The 6,000-nt window shown below is 47.1% G+C and overlaps 4 non-coding genes across 4 annotated transcripts; 3 read left to right on the plus strand and 1 right to left on the minus strand.

The window, feature by feature from the left end:
• Window positions 1-2,889: 2,889 nt before the first annotated feature.
• On the plus strand, window positions 2,890-2,961 carry TRNAP-CGG (transfer RNA proline (anticodon CGG)). The gene has a single exon. It is a non-coding gene; the product is annotated as a tRNA-Pro (tRNA).
• Window positions 2,962-3,555: 594 nt separating this feature from the next.
• Window positions 3,556-3,627, plus strand: TRNAD-GUC (transfer RNA aspartic acid (anticodon GUC)). Its single transcript has one exon. It is a non-coding gene; the product is annotated as a tRNA-Asp (tRNA).
• Window positions 3,628-4,244: 617 nt separating this feature from the next.
• Window positions 4,245-4,316, minus strand: TRNAG-UCC (transfer RNA glycine (anticodon UCC)). The gene has a single exon. It is a non-coding gene; the product is annotated as a tRNA-Gly (tRNA).
• Window positions 4,317-4,952: 636 nt separating this feature from the next.
• TRNAW-CCA (transfer RNA tryptophan (anticodon CCA)) lies at window positions 4,953-5,024 on the plus strand. The gene has a single exon. It is a non-coding gene; the product is annotated as a tRNA-Trp (tRNA).
• Window positions 5,025-6,000: the final 976 nt, after the last annotated feature.

The raw sequence follows: 6,000 nt of genomic DNA on the forward strand, positions 1-6,000 counted from the left end.
TTCGGTTTTGGGGGGGGATCTCAGAATTATGTATGTTTGTTATTTTTTAAAATTAAAACTGGGGTGTGTGTGCATCTTTATGTGCCTTCCCTGTACCAGGCCCTTCACCTATAGTTATCTTCATTGGTCTCCATAAGCTGGCAGTCAGGGTTAGGAGTTAGCAGAGATATGGGTGGCCTGGCACCATCTGGTTTCCTCCAAGAGGTCGCTGAAGGTCTGGGACTGGTATGTGTATGTGGACAGCATTGGAATAGAAGAGAGCGCATTCCCGGGTGGGGTCTCCAGAGAACCGCGGTGCAGGACAGGGCGCATCTCTGCAGCACTGAAGCCAGGCTGGTGAGAGTAGAAGTAAATGCTATGAGAAGGAGGCAAGAAGCAGGATCTGTGGGCGGTTCGGAGGGCCTAAACCTCCTTGGAAGGTTGGCAGAAAGGTCTAGACACCATCCTTTGGCCCCGGGAACCACCGTAAAATTTCTGAGCAAAAGTGTTAGCCTTAAAGAAATTGCTGTCTTGGGGAGGTAGGTCATGAAAGTGGTGCAGCACCACTGAGACCAGATTTGTGTCAAGTATTGGGCTGCATGCTGTACATTACCAAATGAATAAAGCACAGCCCTTTTTCTCTAAGAGCTCACAGGAAAGAACACACAACACAATGTGGTATGGACAAGGGCAAGGTGCTGTGAGGACATGAAGAGAAGTGGCATCTCCTCAGGCCTTAGAGTAGAGACTGATCAGAGGAGGCTTTCTGGAGGAGGTGAACTAAGTCTTGAATATCAGGTGGAAACTTGGTATATGTCCTATTAAACAACTACTTTGTAGCAGCCATTGTTCTAGGCACTGAGAATACAGCAGGGAACAATAAACAAAACAAAGAAATTTTAATTAAATTATATAATATTCTATATAAATGCTACATAGAAGAATAATACAAGGGATCAGAGAGTAGGTTTGGTGGGAAGGAGACAGGAATTGGTTATAGAAATGTCAAAGGTTTGCACCAGGGCAGTTGTAGAGGAGACAGAGAGAAGGGAATGAATTCAAAACATGTTTAGGATAAAAATAAAAAGCACTCAGTAACTGATAGGATGTGGAATTGGAAGATAGGGAGAAATTCAGGATGATGCAAGATTGTACTAGGGAAGTACTGGGGGTGGGTGCCACCACCTCAAATTCACCAAGAATATCTTTTCACTCTTTCCCACCTCTTTCAAACAACTGACTGCCCAAAGTTATACCTTAGAACTAAATCTTCCTGTGCAAAGCTTTGACTCCTGTTAAGATGCAAAATACTTGCACCAAAGTCTAAATGGTCAGTTGTTTATACCTTAGTTTTTGGATTCTAAAAGTGGGGTCCATAGATGGGACTTCAGAGTGTCTGTGAACTCCCTGATATTGTATGCATTTTTTCTAGGAAAAGGGTCATAGCTTTCATCCTATTCTATAGGGGATTTAGGGCTCCACTTCTGCCAATTAGTGCCTTAGGCCAGATAGGCAATGGGTGATGAGACTTCTTAAAAAGCTGGGGCCCAAGAGGAGGAAGACAGAAATTGGGAAAGGGTGCCACAGGGAGATGCCAGAAGATCAGCCCTGAGCACTTAATCCTCCTGAAAGCAAAGGATGGGCTGCTCTCTGATGCCCTCCCCCAGTGCCTGGCCAAAGATACCTGGGAAAGAAAAATCAAAGAGTTGAACCCTTCCTTGAAATCGTATCTGTGGGTTGGGCACTGGGAAGGGCCAGGCCCCACAAATCACAAGACTGGGGTGTGGAACAAGATGGTTTAGCCCAGAGATGCTACCAGGGGGTCGAGGGCCTGTGCAGGTCAGAACCCTGCTGAGTGAACTCTCCAAAGCAAGTCCTAAGCCACGGAAGGCAGAACGTCTGGCCTGCAACTGATCCCACCAGGTCCTGCCGGGGCCCTTGGCAGCGCTTGAGAGTATGGCTAGTGGACTCAGAGCTGAGAATCTCACGGAGCAGTCCGGGAGACTCTGCGAGACTCCAAGGCCAAATCAGCTGGCCTTGGACCACACTCGCGCGCGCGCTTGCCTCAGAGCCCCTCACTTTCTGGGGGTCTTAGGCAGCAGGTAGAAGGGTCCCCTTCCTGGCCATCCTAGGAGGTAACCGGGGAGCCGAGGCTAGACGGGAGGGTAGGGGTAACGTGATCTTACTGGCAGGAAGTCGGGTACCAGTGCTGGTAGGAATGATAGGCGACAGGGACGATCCTTGTCGCACGGCCTAGAGCCCCGTCCCACTCATGAAGGTTGGAAAGCCTGTCCTCTAAGCCCGCCCCTTCAGCCACTCATCTCAATGATGCCTCTTCCGTGGGCCTTCTTGGTCTCGGGAATTATTCCCTCACCTGGGCACTGCCACCCAGTCTGGAGAGACCGGGGGCTATCGAAGTGTCTGGCCCAAGAGCTAGTTCTGCCCGACACTCCAAGAGGATGGACAGATGCAGGGACCTAAAGAGGGGTGGGCGTTCACATAGGGATCTCAGGGCTAATTGTCCCCAACCAGGCAACTCCACCACTTGCTTCAAAGCTGGGAGCCAGGAGGCTGAGTTTGAGGACGGAGAGCGGGGACGGAAGAGTTGGGACCGCAGGCTGTAGAATGAGGCCGAGACAGTGACAGTGGGGAACTCAGGCGTCCTTAGTAGTCCAGGATGGCTGCGCCGGGACAAAACCGAGACCACTCCCTCCTACTTCCCCGACGTTATTTTCTGGGGGGAGTCGGTCGGAGCTCACAAGCCCCAAACGGAGAGATCCCCAGATACCATTTCAGAGTATTCAGTGACTGGGCGGGTGGTCCCTGAGCGCTGCACCCTAAGCAGTGGCCTTAGCGCGGCCGCAAGCCCTGTACGACCTCTAAAGATATCCGTGAAAGATGTCTCTCGTCGGCTCGTTGGTCTAGGGGTATGATTCTCGCTTCGGGTGCGAGAGGTCCCGGGTTCAAATCCCGGACGAGCCCTTTAGTTTTCGCAGAGCCCAGAAACATCCTAAACTGCTTGTTAATTCAATAAACAATGCCGCAGAGGCTGCGCTGAGAAAACCGAGATTTCGGAGGAAGAGTGCTATGAGCTCTTTTGTACTGAATGGACACTCAGGTAGTAGGAATAACCTACTGGGGATTGCAATCTTTCCTGGCATTTCAGGGGAGTACAGGCGCGATGAGGTCTGGGCAAGGCACTTTCTCCTTTCTTTGCTTGGTGCTTCTCCTCGGCCGCCACAGTCTGGTTTTGGTTAGATTGATGCACTTCTACCCATACTTTTGAAGGACAGGAAGTGAAATGGGTGGGACCTACTCAGGGGTGTGTTGGGAAACACCAGAGACTATCAGAACTCAGGTGTCTGCAGTCTTGGAGGCAGTCTGTCTCGGTCACTCCTGCTCGTTTCCGCCCTTCTGGGAACTCGGGTTCACTGTATAGATCCTGGTTAGCTTTTCTCGGTATTTGGAAAGAGAATGAACGCCCTTCTCATCTCCCTGCAGGAACCCCTAATACGTACTCTGAACTGGGTGAAAGAAATCAGACCAAGGGTTTGGAGAGCTAGTCATCTGACTTATTCCTCGTTAGTATAGTGGTGAGTATCCCCGCCTGTCACGCGGGAGACCGGGGTTCGATTCCCCGACGGGGAGGCCGTTTTTCTTCCCATACTAATCTATTTTAGTAAATCCTACTTACTCAGGAAGTACCTATTCTAGGTCCTGGATGGAGATTTTTTTAAAAGAAAGGAAAAGGGTAGCTTGTCCTCACTCCACCTACAAGTCTATATTTCAATATATGTCTTATTTTAAGAAACTTGCGTTTTAAATATCTGGCTAAATTAGTATTCTCTGTTCAATATGCTTAGTAGACATGTTCGTTGACAACACAGATGTGCAAACAGCCCAAAACTGACGCAGCCCGTGTAATCCCTTGGCCTGACTGGGTCTGCCGCACCGTGCTCTCTTAACATAAAATGCTCGTTTCCAGCCTCAGCTTGACATAGAGTAGCTTCCGCCAGCACCCGCGCGGCGTCCGAGTTCTTGCCAGGTACCATCAAGAAGCCCACACTGAGGTTTTTGCTGCCTTTCATCTCCCTTTTTCAATGTCTGTGGATTGGCACAGAGATCCACGAAGAAGCCACATCGGGGAGGAGATTCCGGTGCGGTCTTTCCTACGAAAAGGGTCCGGAGGATTGCCTCATGAACGGGTCGGTTCCCCAACCTTGACGTGCGCACCAGGGAAAGGTTTTTGAAAAAAGAACGGCGTTTGCGTTGGCCGGGAATCGAACCCGGGTCAACTGCTTGGAAGGCAGCTATGCTCACCACTATACCACCAACGCCATGCACCGAAAGAGTCTTCCCCAAAGTATTTAAGACGTAGTTATTTGGCAGAGTTCTGGCTAGAATTACGCTTTTCAAAAGCTGAGCCAGGGCCTAACAGAGGTGCAAACACGAATAAGGCCACGGTAAAAGTAAGGCTGCCGTCTGCTGATCACCCCTTTGAGCGGCCACCGGCTCCCATTCCTGCCAGTGCCCTCTGGTCACCCCGCAAGAAACCGTGTGATTACACCCTGTTTACAGATGAGGAAACCATGGCTCAGAGGAGCTATGTAAACAGGTTTTCTAAATTACTGGAAGAGCTGGAATTGAATCTAAAATTGTCTATGGGGCGAGGACTACAGTGACACCAAGACGGCTTTATCATGCCCAGAAATGTCCCAAACACATGAATTACCTTCTCTGTTGACTGAGCTCAATGTGTCCCAAGGTTAAAGAATTGAGCCTAAAGCCAAGTTTGTCCAAGCACAATTGTCCGGAGGAAGACGTTGAATTCCTACCAGGGCGAGCACCCAGCCCATTCGCCGCTCCAAGAAAAAGTAACGGAACATTAGGGGCGGGACATGAGCCTAAAACTCGGCCCCTTACTGCTGATGATGTTTCTCTTCATGGCACCTGTCAAGCAAAACAGTCAGGAAGGCCTCGTGGCGCAACGGTAGCGCGTCTGACTCCAGATCAGAAGGTTGCGTGTTCAAATCACGTCGGGGTCAAGAGCACTAGTTTTCGGTATCTAGGTTTTGGAACGACATTTTTTCTTTTTGATACCATTAATCTACAATTACATGAGGAACACTATGTTTACTAGACCCCCCCATCACCAAGTCCCTCCCACATACCCCCTTACAGTCACTGTCCATCAGCGTAGTAAGATGCTCTGGAATCACTGCTTGTCTTCTCTGTGTTGTACAGCCTGCGATGACATTTTTCGGAAAAGAAAATAACCTTGTTTTTTATAGGAGAAATACCTGAATCTCAGTATTTCTTTGTTCTGCCTAAATTCTCTGAATTCTCTCCTAAAATACAAATTTTGGAAATTCTATTTTCAACTTAACTGTTTCCTTCAAATCAACGGATTAAAATAGTTAATACTTTTAATCTCATAGATATTTTAGGTATCCTAACACAGAAATTGTTCATGAACAGCCCCGAATTCTTGCTCAGAAAACGTATTTGGAGCAATAAATATTCTTACTAGAAAGTATGTAGTAATAATTAATAATTTTAAAGTAATAATGGTAACATAATCATACTAAACCCTGTTTTACTTTTTGGCAATTTAACTTCCACTTACCATTGTTATCCATAATAACGGACTCCATTATTTTTACCTATAATTGTAATAGAAATAGAAATATAATTCTATAATTCTTGTAATGATCACCTAAAATTCGAGAACAATTCTATCAACTATTAAACAGCTCATCTAAAGTTAGACATTTTAGTTATCTCGTTGTCTGCACCTTTTTTTTTTTAATGTTACCATAAGCATCTTTTCTCATCCTTTTTTCTTTGCCCTCCGAATTAGGTCTATGGCATAAATTCTTGAAACTCCTGTTTTGGGGCTAAATGTTCTCTTTAGCTGTACCTCTAACTATACTGCTGTCCAAAGGGCTGAGTTACTTTTTCAAGTAAAAGCTATTTCTTTCTTTTTTCTTTCGTTTTCTTTTTCTTAAATTAGTTTCCATT

Source organism: Manis pentadactyla, chromosome 4 (assembly GCF_030020395.1).
Source record: "Manis pentadactyla isolate mManPen7 chromosome 4, mManPen7.hap1, whole genome shotgun sequence".
Taxonomy (NCBI): Eukaryota; Metazoa; Chordata; class Mammalia; order Pholidota; family Manidae; genus Manis; species Manis pentadactyla.